Below are 19811 nucleotides of genomic sequence, written 5' to 3'. Positions count from 1 at the left end.
CTACAGAGTGGGATAAAATTTTTGAAGTCTATCTGACAAAGGTCTAATATCCAGTCTATATGGAACTTAAGCAAATTTACAAGTAACAAATAACCACATTAAAAAGTGGGCAAAGGGTATGAACTGACACTTCTCAAAAGAAGATATTCATGTGGCCAAGAAACATGAAAAAAAGTTTAACATTATTGATCATTAGAGAAATGCAAATAAAAATCACAGTGAGATACCATCTAATGCCAATCAGAATGGCTGCTATGAAAAATAAAAAAAATAAAAGATGCTGGTGATGTTGTGGAGAAAAGGAAATGCTTTTACACAGTGGATCAGAGTGCAAATTGGTTCAACCATCGTGGAAGACAGTGTGGTCATTCCTCAAAGATCTAGAAGCAGAAATACCATTTGATCCAGCAATTCCATTACTGGGTATATACCCAAAGATATATAAATCGTTTTATTACAAAGATACATGCACACACATGTTCATTGCAGCTCTATTCACAGTAGCAAAGACATGGAATCAACCCAAATGCCCAGCACTGACAAACTGGTTAAAGAAAATGTGGTACATATACACCATGGAAAACTATGCAGCCATAAAAAGGAACAAGATCATGGTCTTTGCGGAGACATAGATGGAGCTGGAAGCTGTAATCCTCCAAACTAACTCAGGAACAGAAAACCAAACATTGTAAGTTCTCACTTGTAAGTGGGGGTTGAACGATGAGAACACATGGATACATGGGGGAAACAACACACACTGGGGCATGTTGGGAGTGGGGGGTAGGAGAGCATCAGGAAGAATAGCTAATGGATGCTGGGATTAATACTTAGGTGCTGGAATAATCTGAGCAGCAAACCACCATGGCACACATTTACCTATGTAAGAAATCTGTGCCTCCTGCCCATGTATCCCGGAACTTAAAATTTGAGAGAAAAAAAGATATGAACAACCTGTGCATTGAAAATCACAAAACTGCTGAGAGTAAATCCTAAATAGAAGTACACTGTGTTCATGATTGTGATGACTCAGAATTATTAAGATGTCAATTATCTTCAAATTGATTTGGAAATTCAGAGCGCTACCAGTCAAACTTCCAGTGGACATTTTGGACATTGACAAGCTTATTCTAAAATGTAAAAAGAAAAAATTAAGAAAATACCAAAACTAAATAGCCAACACAGCTATGGGTTTTGTTTTGATTGCTAAATCTCCATTGAACTGTTTATATAAGTACAGTTGTATAGGTAGTACTGGGTGCAGAGACATATATAAAACCTTATTCCTCATCTCAAATTGCTTACAAACCTATCTGGGCATATGACACAAACAATAATATAATAGTGGAGAGATTCTGAAGAGGTTTTGGAGTCAGAAGAAAATGTTCTAAATTCCCAGCTTTTCTCCACATTTCACTTTCATGAGCAACATCTGGCACATAAATGTCATTTCCTGCTGCCCTTCTCCTGAACGACTTTCTCAGTTCTACAGCCATGAAAACAGACTATGATAAAATGTTTAATGACAGGTGCTGTTGGTATTCCAAGGAAGAAGCAATAACTTATATGAAAGAAGAGTAGGGGCACATTCTTACAAGAGATCTGCAACTTTCCAAATGGGCATGAAACAGGGATGTGTGGCTTAGGTCCTTAGGTCTATGCCAGCAAAGCTCTTTCTCCCCTTAATAGAAAGGTCAAACCAATAACTTCCTGACCTGGTGTAAGCTCTTGATGGACTTAAACTAATTTTCATGTTGCCATCACAACCTGAAGTCTGTCTCTGGCCACCTAAGGTATTTGTTTGATGTGAAACCCAACATAAAAGTGATATGGCTTGAAATTGATAATGAGGCTCTGGGATTATATTTCTCTTTTTTTTTTGAGTTTATCAAGGTTGTTTGCTTTTAACACATTCTAAAAATTGCATGAACAGAGATTATATTGGTGAATAAAAATTAAGATATGTTTTAAACCTATATATAAAAGGTCTTAAGGGATAGTTCTATTAAATCAGACGATTTGGATGTATTCTAATACACTTTTCTAGGATAATTGTGATTATGAAGAATACTATTCTTTATCCAAAATCAGTTTTTTTTTTTTTTGTAGTTGATGTAATTATTTATAAATACAGGTAGAACCAAGGGCATTTTCACACGGCATGGAATAGATTTTTATTTTTCAACTTGAGAACAGAATGAAGTTTGCTAGTGAAACTGCTTTGGTAAATACCATCAGTTCTGATGACAGATTATTTTCAATAATCCCAGGCAATTTTGTTCCACTGCTGTTATGTTACATGATAGCAAATTAAAATGATAAAATGTCTTTATCTCTTTCCTGCAGCTGTTTTAGCAATTCTATAAAATGAGTTTATACTGTCAGCTATAACTGCCTAGAAATATATAAATACAGGTGTCATTGTGCCTTAAGTATTCCACTAGTCAGCATACTGTGTAGACAATCTAAGGGTCCATTTCTAAAGAAAATGTTTCTGTGTCTGTTTTTCAATTATTTAAAAAGATACAGTCTTTGGTTTGCCTGGTGTCAGGGTCATTTCACCATATATATTATAGTAAATTACTATAATAGGAGTACTTAGCGTGTCTCATTAGAGTAAAAAGAAAAAACAGATTGGATAGAAATAATTTAAAAAATCATTCTTTCTCCTCTGTAGTGTGTATGCCCTTACTACCATCAGGGGAGCTTATTAACCTTTCTCCGATTGTAAATGATTCCAGAAAGCAGAACTGAATTGAAGAAGCTGTGCAGCCAAACAAGCTTTCTCTCATTCTACTGAAGTTAAATATTTCTTTCTTAGACAATTTAAATGGGAGCATTTAAATATAAATTTGGATTTAGTTTTGTTCTCCTCAATACACTTGTATGTGCAGTTTATTTTCATTTATGTATATGTTGTTTTATACTTAGGAGCCTTATATCCTTTTCTGAGATCTTTTGTACTAAACTGGTGGTTTCATTTAAAAAAATTTTTTTTGATTGAATTCTTACTTGAAGTACAAGTAGCATTGAGCCTACCAGGAATTGATTTCATAGATTCACTGAAGGTCTACCATCTCTCTCTGGTCACTTTGTAGGCACAGCTCTTTTTCTACAAACTGTACTCCAGCATTTTCAGTATTCATTTTTTTATAGGTAAGATTCTTGGAACATGTTCATCTTAATTGCATCTTTGCCAGTTACATAGCATTGTTGCACATTCTGGTTCAGTGTCCCATCTTATTTCTTATCACTCTTCTCTAAGTATCTTAGTTGATATTAGACAATGATTTGTAAATATATTCAGTGCTCTTGTGTAAAATGGTATTGTTATGCATCCAATTTGGAGTATGTACATAGATTCTGACTAGGCTATTTTTGTAAAGGGAGTCAGTGTGAGAGTGCATTCAATTAACTTGCCTGTAGGCTTCCAAGGGAGATGAAGCAAATGAAATGATGCCTTGACAAAAAGGTAGATGTATGTTCTGCACAACCAGAACCTGAAACTGGAGCCATTAACCCCACCTGATGTTAGTGTATTGATCTTACAACCAAACAAAAAGATCTGTTTGAGGCCCTAGTAGCCATATGTAATGATCTGTTTGACTGGTGGTCTCTTAATTCTTCTAACCTGTTTCCTTATCTGTACAGTGAGAAAAAATAGAACACTCTCATGAAGACATTGTAAAAATTAAATAATATACAAAAACATTTAGCAAAGTGGATAATCTATAGTATATACTTCAAAATGTAAGTTTCTTCTACAGATACCATTAATACCTCTATTACCATTATTGTTATAATGATGACAAACTTACCTTTGATTGTCATTCATTTTTCCTTTTATTTTTTCTTTCACTTGTGATGCTGAGCCACAACTTGAGATTTAAAATCATCAAAAACATACTCATCTATAACAAGGAAAGCAGGTAGTTTTATGTCTAATATAAATGTACTTATGATGATGCCAAAAGAAATACTCATCAATTCAGTGTCACAAGAATATACCAGAGTAATCAAATATTTTATGATACAAATACAAATTATTCAGGCCTGGGACTGCTTTTCCAAGAAATGTATTGACCCTTGATGTTGCCAAACAAACTGTGTACTGTAGTAGTCGCTGCCAGTACAATAATCTGTGATTGAGTGATTCTAAGAGTTCCACATAAGGAAAGTTTTTAGAACATAATGAAAGCTTGGAGTAACAGCTCCTCTCTCTCCTTTTCCTTCTGAATCTGTTCTAGGAAGTGACTGTGGGCAGAATTAGAACTTTTCTGAGATGTCTACAAAATGTCAAAGATAAATTGTCTTTATTACCCTCAATGGGCATTTATTCATCTACTTGCTCATTTATTCATTCATAAACTCATTTCATGGGTTTATATTAAGTGCACATCATTTTGCTGGACTTTGAGGATATTCTGATAGGTTGGCAACTCAGGCTTTTCCTTTATGGAGCTTACACACTGGTAGAGAAGATAGACATTGAACTTTTAATGAAAGTGTAAGGAGCGAAATGAAAGGACAAGTAGAAGATATAATAGATACATGTAGAAGGGGACATTTAACTTGACAGGAGCAGTAGAAAAGGAAATCAAAGGTATATTGTGGAATAATTATATAAGTAGGGTAAGTGGACTCAAACGGGGGGTGAGTTAGGCATCGTGATAATTTTATAAAAAGGATGAGTTTAATTTGTAAATAAGCAAACAAAGCTCATCATATTGCTGAAAAGCATGTCAGAAAAACAGTGTAATAAAAGTTTTTACTGATAGGATGTAATTTATATGGTAGCTGGTGGAAAGCAACAAGGCAGTTTGAATGACAAACACAGCTTATGTTTTAAAATGTTCTGTTAGTCTGTCAAACAGTATACAGATTTTGATGGGGAGAAGTCAGAAAGAGGACAGCTTCCTTAGGAATTAACTAATGATAGGTGAGGTAAAGATGCTGCTAGCTGAAGTCAGGGCCCTGAAACATGGACTTCATTGATTTAGAGATTTGGTTATTCAGCAATTATGGGTTATTTGATACAGGCATGGAGACGTATATTTAAAATTATGTCTTCTATTTTCAGTAATATTCAGTGATTCTTAGACGTGGTCTTTTGTTCCCATTTCTTACCAACATCTGGTTGTGTTAGGACCTAGATTAATTTTCTGACCTTTACTGCAAGGTCTATGTAGAAAATAAGTCAGGGAGCATCATTCCCTATACAGGAGCGTAGACTGCTGGGAACACCACTCCTCGAGCTGGGCTGCACAATTGAAGCACCTGTGATGTCTGAGTCTCACTCAAGAGGATTTAATTGATTAGTTATGGGATTCAGCTTGGAGACAAGGATTTTCTTGAAATCCCAGGTAATTGTAATATGTGACAAAATTTGAGAACTACTGGATGAGAGGTAGTTCTTGTCTAAACAGAGTAACGCAAGTGCAAAGGACAAGTTCCTCCTTCCTCTTTCTCTTCACTTCTTCCCCTTCCCTCCCTCCTTCTCCTTTTCCTTCACTTTCTTCCCTCCTTCCTAGAAAGATTTAGTATTTATTGAGCCCCTATCAGGTGCCAGGAAATGTGCTAGGTAGTAAAAATACAAGGCAAACAAGACAGTGCCTAACCAGATGTTTATAGTTTAATTAAGTTTATATTCTGGCTTCATGCTTTGAATCTGGCCTCACCTGACCACATATTGCCCATTAAGCTGGGCCCTAGACACAGGAGCCTCTCGGTCCTCAGTGTACCATGTTCTGTGATGCTATAATGGCTTTCCACAGGAGGTTGTTTCTCCCATGCCCATTACCTCCTACTACTGCTTGATCTCAGTTTAATCCTCACAGCCTTGAATATAGGAGTTAAAAAAGAAATTATTTAGGTAGATAGGGTACAGGAATCCTCAGTAAGATTTTTCTTTTATTAAAAAGCAGCCCTCAAATTATTTCTTTTCTAACAGAAAACAGCCTGAAAAATCAAGCTGCAAGCATAGATAAGCAAGCTGGAAGCTTGCATAGGTGAATGCCGGCAGCTACAGGAGAAGCCAGGTGTATCCAACATGGAGGTTTTCTCTTCCCTTCTCCTTCTCTTCCACCATGTGTGCGAGTGTCATGGCACCTGCCAAGTGGGAACCCCATCTGTATAATAAAAAATTAGGGTGGGATGGCCACCCTCTTCGGGGATTATGTAAATGGCATACCTGGTCAAACCAATCCACTATACCCTGTGTAAATCAGACACCGCCACCTCAAGCTCTTCTAGAATATCGACCGCATCCCGCCCCAAACCTGGAAACCAACTTGGGCGCTCCCTTCCTCTGCATGAGGAAGCTTTCTCTTCTTTCTTTTGCCTATTGAACTTTCTGCTCTTAAAACCCACTCTGTGTGTATGTCCACGTCTTTGTTTTCCTTTGCGGGAGACAACAAACCTTGGGTATTTCTCCAGTCAAATGATGTGGCTTCACCTTGACTTTCCTGCCTGGGTCCAATCTCCTTTTATTATACCATGCACTTTAGTTACAAACATCATGGATGTATTTTATTCTCATGTATTTTATGTTTATTTTCCAGTAAAGCAGAAATCAACAGCAAGGAACCTGCCATTGGGGTCTTTAATAAGTGCTTAATAAAATAATTATCAAATGAGTGGAATAATTACACATGTGAGTGAATATGAGTCTGTCCTTGTTTTATAACCAACTACCCTAAAACTTAGTGGTTTAAAGCAATAACCATTTTATGATTCTTGTGATTCTGAATGTTAACTGAGCTCACCTGAGTGTTTCTTGTATTCTATGTGATGTGAACTGGGAATATAGCCATCTGAGGTCTCCCCTAGTCTGGAATATTTAAGATGGCTCATGTACATGTCTGGTGCCTCGGGAGGGGAAGAGAGGAGGACCGGTTAGGTTGGCATAGTGGGGCTGCTCAGGCCTCTCTTCCTATGGAGTCTCAAATTATTTCTGTTTCCATGTAGCCTCTGCACCTAGTTTCTCCAGCAGGTTTCTTAAAGCATCTCAGGGTTTCCAACACAAACATTCCAAGAGAGGAAGTGAAAGCTGCCAGGTTTCTTAAAGTCTGGGTGGAAAGCTGGTACATGTCACCAATATTTTATTGGCCAAAGCAGTCACAGGCCCATTCCAAAATCAGTGAGAAAAAAAGCAAAAATAAAAATACAGACCTCCCCTCCTTATGGGAGAGTCACAAAGAAGTGGAGAGCATTTTTAATTCATCACAGAATGTTAGTCCAATATTTGTCACATTTCTCTGTTTATATTTTCTTTAGGTGCTCATGGGGTCTTTTTATTGTGGTGAGAACACTTAACATGAAATCTACCCTTTTAACAGATTTTTAAGTGTACAATGTATCGTTAACTATAGGCACAATGTTGTAGAGTGAATTTCCAGAACTTATTTATCTTTGACAACTGAAATTTTACGTAGTTGATTAGCAACTCCTCATGTTCTTCTTCCCCCAGCCCTTGGTATCCACCTTTCTACTGTCTGCTTCTATGAGTTTGACTATTTTAGATACCTCATATAGGTGGAATCATGCAGTATTTGTTCTTCTGTATCTAGCTTATTTCACTTAGCATAATGTCCTCCAGATTCATTCATGATATTGCATATTGTAGAATGTTTTTCTTTTTGAAGACCAAATAATATTCCATTGTATGTACATACCACATTTTCTTTATCCATTAATCTGTTGCTGAACATTTATGTTGTTTTCACATCTTGACTATTGTTAATAATTCTAATTCTACAATGAACATGGGGGTGTATTTATTCTTTTTGAGATCCTGATTTCAATTTTTTTGTGTATAGACTCAGAAACTGGATGGCTAGATCATATGGTTGTTCTATTTTTATTTTTTTGAGGCGCCTCTGTAGTGTTTTCCATAACAGCTTTACCAGTTTGCATTCCCACAAACACTGTACAGGGGTTTCAGTTTCTCCACATCTTTGCCAACATGCAACAAAAGAATCAACAGGGTGAAAAGACAGTTCACAGAAAGGGAGAAAAATTTGGCAAACCATATATCTGATAAGAAGTTAATTTCAAAAATATGTAAGAAACTCCTACTAACCATTGTCCAAAAATGCAATAACCTGATTAAAAAATGAACTAAGGTTTTAAATAGACATTTCTCTAAAAAAGACATATAAATGGCCAACAGGTGTATCAAAAGATGCTCAATGTCACTAATCATTAGGGAAATGCAATTCAAAACCACAATGAGATAGCACCTTGCACCTGTTAGAATGGCTGTTATCACATACGCAAAGGGCAATAGTTGGCAAGGATGCGGAGAAATTGGAACCCTCTATTTTCATTAAAACAACCCAAATCTGACTCATGGTTCCCATTTTTCCAGGCTGCTGGAAATGTTAACATCAACCTTTCTTGAAGATCCCTCTACCAGAGTTTAGTGCAATGCTAAGGTACTGAGGGTGCTGTGTGATCAGTAGCCAAGCAGTCCTCACTATTCAGTGAGAACACCCATTATGGCAACAACCCTGGTCCCTTTGGGGGCAACTGTTTTGAGCCTGTGTGCCATGGAGTATGGGGTACTAGGTATCAGCCATGGAGCATGGGGTGCTGTGTATCAGCCATGGAGCGCGGGGTGCTGTGTATCAGCCGTGGAGCGCGGGGTGCTGTGTATCAGCCGTGGAGCGCGGGGTGCTGTGTATCAGCCGTGGAGCGCGGGGTGCTGTGTATCAGCCGTGGAGCGCGGGGTACTGTGTATCAGTGAAAATGCTTGTGCCTGGAGTTTGCTTTCCTCAAAATTATTCTATTTTGAGGTTTTTCTGTTTTGTTTTTCCTAAAACAGACGTATTTATTTCTGCCTTGTGATAGGAGGAATGGACATCTCTAACTCCTCACCGAAAATATCACCTCCTCTTTGATTTGTTTTAGGACTGGGACTAGTTTTTTTGTCTTGCTGTAGGGCTCCTTTGCCTAGTTTAGTCTCCTCCCTTTTTTGCCCCTCTGTTTAACTTTTTATATGATATAATTTTAGAAAATTTTCAAGATTAGTACAAAGAATTCCCAAACTCCTTTCATTAAAATTCTCTAAATGTTATGATTTTCTGCGTTACTATCTCTGTTTCTATCTTTAAATCTGTGTGTTATACAATTCACATCACTTTATGTGGAATAGTTCATGTCTCTGTGTGGTACAGTTCAGTGTGTACTTCCAAAAGACAGGAATGTTCCCTTGCGTAACCACACTATAATAATTAAAACTGGGCCCGGGCATGGCGGCTCACACCTGTAAGCACTTTGCAGCACTTTGGGAGGCCAAGGCGGGCTGTTCACCTGAGGTCGGGAGTTCGAGACCAGCTTGACCAACTTGGAAAAACCCCATTTCTACTACAAAAAAATTAGCTGGGTGTGGTGACGCATGCCTATAATCACAGCTACTCAGGAGGCTGAGGCAGGAACATCGCTTGAACCTGGGAGGCAGAGGTTGCAGTGAACGAAGATCATGCCATTGCAAAATAAGAGGGAAACTCTATCAAAATATAAATTAATTAATTAAATGAAACTGGGAAATTCACTGATACATATTCAGAGTTTTTCAGTTGTCCCAATATTATTCTTTACACTGAAGGCAGTTTCCAAATCATGCATTGCATTCGGATATCCTGTCTCTGTAGTGCTTTTATTCTGGAACAGCTCTTCAGTACTTCTGTGTCTTTAATGGCGTTTACATATTTGGGGAGTACTGGCTTAGTATTTTGTGGAATGACTGTTTATTTAGGTTTGTCTGATGTTTCCTCATGCTTGAATTCCTATTAATCAATGTTGATGGGAATACCCACAGAAGCGTCATGCTCTTGGTTTTTCGTATCTGGAAGAATTATTGATGTGATCTCTGATCAATTGGGGTTTCTGCATTGTAAAGTTATTTTGTTTTATAATTAATATATTGTATAATTAATATTTTGAGACCAGACAACTATTCTATTCCTCATTGCACTTTTACTTTATAACATCTGTTGATATTTTTGCCCTGAATCAATTTTTATCATGATGTTTGCCAAATGTTGCTTCCTCTTTGTCTTTCCGTACAACCGTGCCAGCTTATACTGTTGGGATGTGAGGAGATACTGAGAATTATGTCTAAGTAGAGCATGTTAGGCTGACTATAGCAAATAAGCAGGAAAAGGAAAAGTAGGCCTGAGAGACGTTTTTCTCAGCCCCAAATGAACACCTCATTTTCGTGATTCCATTATAAACAGGGCTGATAGATTCTTATGTAAAATTCAGCCTTATCGTCTATATTTTTATCTGGTAGTTGTGTGTGTGTGTGTGTGTGTGTGTGTGTATATATATATGCATATGTACATATAATTTTACAGTGCTTAATATTTTATGCTTTACTATGTGTAAATTTATACCTCAATAATTAGAGCCACAGGGCAAAAACAAATAAAGGTCTAACTTAGCTGCACAGGTACCTAGTATTACATATGCCTATAAACATTGCATAAAACTTTAAAAATCTATGCTGTATCCTGAATTAGAAGATATAGCTAACATAAAGATAATGTAATATTATAAAGTCAGAACTGTATCTCTATAGTGACATGTAGGGGGCACTTAACATTAAACTATTTTCAGATGAAGAAATTAAAGCCAGTGTTTCTCAAAAGTCTTTTTCTGAAAGAAATCCTTGAGGCTTATCCTACAGAAGCATCACCAGGACTGTTTGGACTCTGGTTTCCACTTGAGTGTGGCCAATGGAAGAGGAGAACAAGAAGGACAGAGGATGAGTTCCTTTTTTTTCTACCTCCCTCTAAACCTGGGCACATTGATTCTAGTCTATTTCTCTAATATTATAGCTCCTCCCAGGAACTTCTATGACTGTAGCTCTCATCAAGTTACTACTCTATGTTTATCATTCTTTTATGATGAATGTCTAGGACATTTTTATTGATTTTTCTGCCACACAAGAACTTATGTTTATTTTAAAGAGAGAGAGAGAGAGAGAGAGAGAAATTGGTCAGAACAACAATATATAAGCATAAGAATTTTAAGGGCATCTTACATTCTATCCTAATGGCAGCATAATCCATAGGAACAAAGAGTTGTCTTGCTGCCTGCAATAGAGGGAGGGTATTTTTATAGACCAGCACATCTTGTGAAATATATAATATGAAGGAAGACAGCTTGGCCAGTCTTTGCTGTAGTCTCTGGACTTCCTGTGTTTTGGACTGGCATTCCCTGTATGGTATGGAGTCATAACTTCTAATATGAGGATCCTCTGTTTTGGGGCCAGAGAGTACTTCTCTTATTCTAACTTATTATTTTCATATTTTCTTCAAAATGCCAACAAGTTGCACATAATCTATGCAGATTCAGTAGGCCCCCAAATTCCACTGGGGAGATTGTAGCCTCTGCTACAGTCTTCTCCCACAGACTTGCCCTGTTCGGGGAGTCTGAGGCTAGAACGTGATTTCCACAGCTCCTTTCACTCCCTTCCACTTTTACTTGTCCCAGTATTCTTCAATATTTCTTATTGCTTTCTTTTCTCAACACCTTTGTAACTAGTCTTCTCATTAAATTATCTTCAAAAACCTCACCTTAGTTACTTGTATTTTCTCCCAAGACCCTGATAAATGCAGTAGCACAAGGATAGACTCAGAAAGCTGAAGTTTCTGTTAAATAGCTAATGAGTGATAAGTGAAAGGAAACTGATCTGGGGAGAGTGTGGACCCACCTGTTTATATTGTTTTCATCCTGTGATGCCCTGGCTATAAAATATCCAGTGAAATCCAGCAGGAGTTACTGTTTATCCTCCTGGAAGCTTGTGAATATGTATTTTTTCTGTTCCATGCAAAAGTAGGTGCATGGCTGGGTGCTGTAGCTCACACGTATAATCCTAGCATGTTGAGATATCAAGGTGAGAAGATTCCTTGAGCCCAGGAGTTTGAGACCACCTTGGGCAATATAGCGAGACCCATCTCCACAAAAAATAAAAAGATTCAAAAATTAGCTAGGGGTAGTGGTGTGTGCCTGTAGTCCCAGTTATTAGGAGACTGAGGCAGGAGGATTGCTTAAGCCTGGGAATCTGAGGTTGCAGTGAGTTATGATTGCATCACTGCATTTCAGCCTACGTGACAGAGTGAGACTCTTTTTTTGTTTGTAGAGACTAGCAAACAATACAGTCAGCATGGCTAAAGGTGACCCCAAGAAACCCAAGGGCAAGATGTCTGCTTATGTCTTCTTTGTGCAAACGTGCAGAAACATAAGAAAAACTCAGAGATCTGTCAATTTTGTAGTTTTTCAATAAGTGCTATGAGAAGTCGAAGACAATGTCTGGGAAAGAGAAGTTGAAGTTATAACATGGCAGATGTGGATAAAGAATGCAATGATAGGGAAATGAAGGATTACAGACCAGCTAAGGGAGGCAAGAAGAAGGACCCTAATGCCCCCAAAAGGCCTCTGTCTGACGTTTTCCTGTTCTGTTCAGAATCCTGCCCCAAGATCTGATCCAGAAACCCTGACACACCCCCGTTGGAGATGTGCAAAACAAACAAAAAGGTTGGCTGAGATGCAGAATAACTTAGGTGATAGTGGAAAGCAGCCTGACATCACTAAGGCAGTGAAGCCGAAGTATAAGAAGGATGTTGCCGACTGTAAGTCTAAAGGAAAATTTGATGCCGCAGAGGGACAGTCCCACTAAAGTTGCCCATAAAAAGTTGGAAGAGTCAGACGAAGAAGAAAAAGAGGAATAAGAGAAGGATGAATTTAAAAAAAAAAAAAAAAAAAAAAAACCTGTCTCCTTGTGAATACCTTAGAGTAGGGGAGCACTGCTACCAACACATCCCTTATTTGAGAAGTGTCCATTACCCTCACTAGGTTTAATTATAAAATTTGATTACCATGGGAGGGGAACATCACACACTGGTTCCTGTCAGGGGATGGGGGTCTGGGGGAGGGATAGCATTAGGAGAATTACCTAATGTAGATGATGGGTTGATGGGTGCAGCAAACCACCATGGCACATGTATACCTATGTAACAGGGCATGTTCTGCTCACGTACCCCAGAACTTAAAGTATAATTTAAAAAAATAAAAAAATAAGAAAAGATATTTGAGAGGTTTCCCATTTGTGGCAATTCTGTATAAGTTGCTACAAACATCAGCATACGAGTTTTGTGTAGATATACATTTACACTTCTTTTGAATAAATACATAGGATTGGGATTCCTGGGTTGTATGGTAAAAGAAAAAAATTGATTACCATCATAGTGTAGTCTCTGAAAGTGCTCTAGAAATTATCAGTGGTTCACATGAAGTGGCCATGAGTGTGTAGCATCCTGAAACTGTATCAAAGTTGTATCTATTTCCAAAAAATTTTTAAATGGAAAGGCACTCTGGTGTTCTTCTTACTCTGCGCACTTTGCTGCTGGTGGGACAAAGCATTTAAAGATGTTTCTGGCATTTTTATTTCTAAGGTGGTGTTAACTATGTGATTATTGGCTAGAAATTCTGAGTTCTTAACTGTATATATCTGTGGTTTGGAAGAACAAAACAACAGAGATAAACTCTTGATGCTTCTTGCCTGGTGTTGAGGCTGTGAGGGAAGATGACTTTTGAAGGAGCTGTAGCTCAGGGTGTGCACCATCAGGTTGGACCTGTTGTCTCTGCAATGGGTATCCATTTAGGTTCAGGTTGTCTCCTTTCTGTGTATGGTGACATAGCATTCTGCTGCCATTCTTAGCTGTGGACAAAGGGGGTCAGCGAGAGGAGAAGTGTTTGTGGGCCTTTTTTGTTTGTTTTTAGTTAAGTGTGGTAGTTTCTAAACTGCTTTAAAAAAATAACTGTAGAACTTTTTTTCCTTCTAGCAATTCTTTGAATGCATTCCTTTCTAATGCATTGTCAGCAAACCGAAGAGCCACTGTATCAATGAAAGTTTAAGAACCTTCTGTATTTAAACACGATTTGCAGTGTTGTTTTTTTTATGTTTAGAATGCTGAAATATTTTTGAAGTTAAATAGTGTTACATTAAAGCAGGTGATGCTAATTCTATTACTCGTGCACAACTATTTTTCAATATTGTTGAGAGAAGAATTCAGGGAATGAAGCCCAGGTAGCATTTTAGTACTTAACAAAGAAATCTGCCACATGACTTTAAACTTGGTAAACTTTCTCATACATAAGTCCGTTTTCACTAAAATTCAAATAAAATAAACTGTTTCCAGAATACGTAAGTGGGTGTTTTTGGAGACAGATAGGAGAGGGAACAGGGCCCTTTAGAGATAATTTTCTCTGGATGAATGATTAAGCACTAGAATGAATATCATAGTCAAAGTCTAGTATCATTTGTTTTACTGATGCTGCTTCATTTAGGCAAAATGCCTCTTTATATCTTAGGCAATTAGGCAATGCATTAGAAGAATAGCTAGAAGGAAAAAATAGATGAGAGAGTCATTTTAGTGAAGCTAGGGAGTGAACAGATATTTAACTTACTCTCAGATTCATTAGACTTAGAGTCTATTAGTATAAAATGCAGAACCACCATCATGTAAATATATTTATTATACTTAAATAAATCAAGAAAGGATCACTTTCAAAAATGCCAGATGTTCTGTGTTTCTCTGGTGGCAATATAAATCTGAAGTTTAGCTATGCCAAACATATGTCAGAAATACACGCTTGTTTAAGAAAGTCACAAACCTTTAAAAAAAGCACTTTGAATAGCACATTCATAAGCAAAAGGATTGTTCATTCTATTTGAAATGAATTAATGCTCCAACAACACTATGTTTTGTTTTAAGTATGTGTATTATAAACTAAATGTATAAAAACGTGCAGAATGTTATCTGCTATCCAGTGGATAATGCGCTAGTTTCCTGAGCTAATTTTTATATAAGTATGCATATTTATATCCAACATACTAAGGACTATTTGTAATATTTTATTTCTTAATAAAAATGGAAGAAAATATGAACATTTATTTGAATTGTTAAATCTGGGTAACAGGGACATGAGTGTCCATTGTATTTTTTTCTGTACTTTAAAAATATTTCAAAATATGCCATTAGAAACATTTTATGCTTTTAAAAAAGCATGAAAAGTAAAATCAGAGAGAAACCGAAGTTATACAAGCATAAACACCACAAACTGCATCTGCAAAAACTGACAGACTATTTGACTGAAAGGGTAAAACAATTGCTACCTCTGAGTTCCCTGTAAGAGTGGAAGGTATACCATTTGATGGGTCACAGATCACTGGGAAGGACCAAAATACAAGTGTGGGAAAAATTCTTGGACAATGAGAAAGTCAGTTCTTACAGGACTAAAGACATAATGATTTTCTAATCATTCTCAAAAGAGGTGAAGTCATCTTTTGAAGTGGATTGGGCTAGAAAATGTGAGATGAGTGTGGCTGGGATGGGAGGTTGGGGGGCAGAGATGAGCATGGAGCAGGAGAAGTGAAAAAGGCAAGCTAAAGGATTATCAAGTGGCATTTTCAGAACCCAGATGAATTGAAATCCATTGACCTACAATGGCACTAATTTATTTGCTTTCATATTTCCCTCCATAATTGTTTAAATAGAAAATACTTTAATATTGACCTGAAGTTCTGCAGAGTGAATGAAATAGCAGGACAAGATGCAAGAAGCTGAGAATGGAGGAAAAATAATAGCTGAGGTTGCCAACAACAGGGTTCAAGTGAGAAAAGAGGGAGAAATTTAGAGGGAATTGACAGACTGGGCGAAAATGGAGGTGTCATGGGACTGCAATCTCAGCGCCCTGGAAAAAGTTGTGCAGGGTAGGAGAAGGAAAGAGAAACTAGAAATATAGACGGCTGATGTTTGAAGTTTAGAGCTTTGGAGGAGGAACAGTACCATATAATCACAAAAATCTGATATATGGACACAGAATGGAGACTGAAATGGAGTAAGAATGAAGGTCATTGGATTAAGACATTTTTAAAGATGATGCTATTGAGATCTATTGGATAAACCCCATGGGCATTGAAATCTCCCAAGAATATGATAAGAGGTATGGACAAAGACTTGAACCCTCCTACAAAGCCCTTTATGATTACGGTGAAGAACAGAAAGATTTGTAAATTGATGATGTTGAGGAGGGGTATAAATTGATGCTACCAGAGGTCTAGAAAAAGTGAAGAAAATCAAAGAAAATACTGCTACCTTTCTCCTGCCCTAGAAATAACATGGTTGTAAATGATGTCCCTGAGACAGAATAGCTTTTAGTCTAGATTCAGAGATAAAATATCCATTGAATAAGAAGGTTAAATATGCTTCTTGATGACAAGATAACAGTCCGGAATGTTCAAGGGAAGGGATCAAAAAGGACACCAGCTAGAGAGGATGAGTGGGGAGAAACGACTAGTAGTTTGCAGAGGAAAACGAGAGGACAGGTGATCAGGCTATTCATATTTGATGGCCAGAACTGAGTGCTCTAGATGGGATCAATTGATCTCATGTTCCGAAATGAGAAATAGACTTGCTTCCAAGCCTGCACAAACGAGACCCTGAGATCTTTCAGGCTGAGTTAGCTAGGTTCCAGTAATTTGATTGTAGCTCTCAGTAAATCTAGTGTAATAGGAAAAGTTACATTTCTTTGTGGCACATTTGTAGTTTTCTTTTTCTTCCATATGCATGTGTGATCTTTTTGATAAAAATAAGTAAATAATTAATACCCTACAGCTAACATTAATCTCTCAGTTTTTCTTTCTTCTTACCTCTCGGCCTTCTCATATTCTTTCTATTACCTCTGTCTGGAATGGCCTGTGCTTCTACATCTAAGTCACTCCTACACTGTCTTTTGAAGGCAGCTAAAATGGCACTGTTGTAGAGACACCTTCTCTGATACTCTTCCAGAACATGACACCAGCAATTCACCAAATTAGCTTAGATCTCACTGGAACACATTCTCTTTGCTGACTCTACATTTCATTTCTAGAACATATAAGAATTCTATTCATTTAATTATTTTTAAAAATATTAATTTAGGCCGGGCGCGGTGGCTCAAGCCTGTAATCCCAGCACTTTGGGAGGCCGAGACGGGCGGATCACGAGGTCAGGAGATCAAGACCATCCTGGCTAACCCGATGAAACCCCGTCTCTACTAAAAAATACAAAAATCTAGCCGGGCGAGGTGGCGGGCGCCTGTAGTCCCAGCTACTCGGGAGTCTCGAGGCAGGAGAATGGCGTGAACCCGGGAGGCGGAGCTTGCAGTGAGCTGAGATCCGGCCACTGCACTCCAGCCTGGGCGGCAGAGCGAGACTCCGCCTCAAAAAAAAAAAAAAAAAAAAAATTAATTTAATGTCTGTTTTCGAAGCTAGAATGTAAGATTTAAGATCACAGGTATAGAGTCTACTTTGTTGTGGAAACCAAAGGGGAAAAACGTAAATTAATGGACAAGTGCATGAATTATTTATAAAAGAAATTTAGGAAATAAGTTATAAAAGTGAAATCCGTTATAACCTCATCATCCATAGGAAGTCACTGTTAATTTTTGGAATTAGTTTCTTTTCCTTTAAAATGTATTTACAGTGTTTGCTATCTATATAAATATGTGTATAAGCACACATATCATTTTAAACATCACTTTAAGGCCTATAGTAATTTTCATTAAAGAATGTAATAATTTATTACAATAAAATCTTATTGATGAAAAGTTTCCAATGTTTGCTAAAATAATCAATGCTGCTATAAATAGCTTTCCACAAATATCTTGCACACATAATGTATATTTACTTAACAGATATGGAATTCGTGGGTATAAGTATGGACCATTTTTAGGCTGATATGTATAGATTAAATTACCTATAGCTTACTGTTGAAATGGCAACAGTTTTTTACTTCTCCCATAAGTAAATGGATTCTGTTCTCTTACTTTTTGAATCTGGCATTGTTTTTGCAAATTGCTTTGCCTAATAGAATGCCCTGGAATTGACACTGTGCTAGTTCTGAGTTTAAGCCTCAAACAAGCCTTGCATACTTTTGATTACTGCCATGGGACCCTGCCTCCAGCAAGTAAGCAAGCCATGTGGATCTAGCTCATTCAGAACAGTTGTCCCAGCTCAGGCTCTAAATATGTGAGCATACCAGCATAGATTAGCAGAACATCCCAAGGTGCCTGCAGGGTTGTGTGCCTATAAATGCTTGTTGTTTTATGCTATTAAATCCAGGGATAGTTTATAAACTGCAATAGCTAGTTAATTTATTCACGTTTAGCAAAGGACACTTCTGTAAAGAGTAAGAGTTCCAGTTTCCCCATACCTTCAACAACAGTGAAGATGCTCAGTATGTTTATCGTTTGTATTTAAGTTTCTTTACTAATAAATAGATAAATCTTTTCATATGTTATTGTTCACTTATGTTGCTTCTTTTCTTTTAGAGTAACTATTTCTATTTTCCTTTCAAGAAAGTCTTTTTAAAATTATAGAACCCAATATTAAAAGCAAAATTTCAAGTGTTCTATCAGATTTGTAATTGCTAAGTATTAAAGTAGGATTAATTCCTGATCCAACTCAGATCCTCATTTGTACTTTGCCCTTGTATATTTAGTGCCCGTGTTCTGAATAGGCTTTTGTAAAAACAGTGAAATGAAATAACCCAATGTTGTTGGTAATATTTTGTAATAAAAAATCCATCCATCCATGTATAAGTGAAAATTAAAAACTAGAAAATATAAATAAGTAGAGGGTACTGCTTTTCCTTCATTATGGTAGTCTTATTTCTTCTAATTTAAAAGTTGTCCATGCACATCAAATGACAACTAAGTCATAGTTTTGAACTACATTGAATCTTTATGAAGAATAAAATAATAACAACAATAAAAAAAAAACTAGTCTGCGAGAGAAAAAAAGGAATTTGGAACTTATTTGAATGGGTAGATTATTTAAGGCCCCAAAAGTTTAGTAAAATTTGTCCAAGGTTAAAAATCAAAACATTGTAGACATAAGGTTAAAAACAATTTAGCTTCCACAAAAAGCATATTCAGTATATCTGTTTTAGATTTCTAGTGATGTGCTTTTGAATTCTTGTTAAAGAAATATTTGCACAAACTTGAAAAATATAACCACATGGATGTACTTTCATCATTACTTCTTCCTGGCACTGAGATTTTTTTCTTCCAGGATGTCAGTAGCAAAAGATTATGGCTGTAGTCTGCTAGGGTAAATACAGTGCACTGTAAATAAAGTGCTATCAGTTCAGTAGCTGAGAATATTATTTTCAACCTCACACTTCACAACAAAAAAAGTATAACACCACACATATTCTTTTCTCACTCTAAGTACTATTTAAGACTCGCAGTGCATTTTTTTTTTAATTATAAGTTTTAAAAAACCTACTCAACATATGGCAAAATGAAGTGGTAGTCTCTGATTGCTTTAATTAAAGTTTTTGGCTGATTTTCTGACGGTTGCTTTACTGAATAACTTTTTTCTCAACAATCAGTGAATTTAAGATATTTCAATTCACATATTTTGCCTTTTAAAATTATTTTATTATTTTTATTTTGGTTAAACAATATTTCTTGAAGTATGAAATGGAATGAGCCATGTTGGTGGTATCACTCACTAGAATTTGCAGCAATTTAGCTGTCATAGCCCTCAGATTAGACAGTCATACACGATCAAGGGATGAATGTCAGGAGTCTGTGATGAGAGAAATGAAAGGGGCATAATACTGCTTTAAAGACCTTCCTAAGTTGTGTGTAGTTAGGCTAAACTATTTTGGTTAGAAGAATGATGGTACAAAATGAAGTAGGACTGGAAAGTATTTTAAGGTTAAAATATTGTTCCTGATCCTAAATCAATAAATAAC

This window comes from Chlorocebus sabaeus, chromosome 12 (genome assembly GCF_047675955.1).
Source record: "Chlorocebus sabaeus isolate Y175 chromosome 12, mChlSab1.0.hap1, whole genome shotgun sequence".
Taxonomy (NCBI): domain Eukaryota; kingdom Metazoa; phylum Chordata; class Mammalia; order Primates; family Cercopithecidae; genus Chlorocebus; species Chlorocebus sabaeus.
This window is presented reverse-complemented; position numbering follows the sequence as displayed.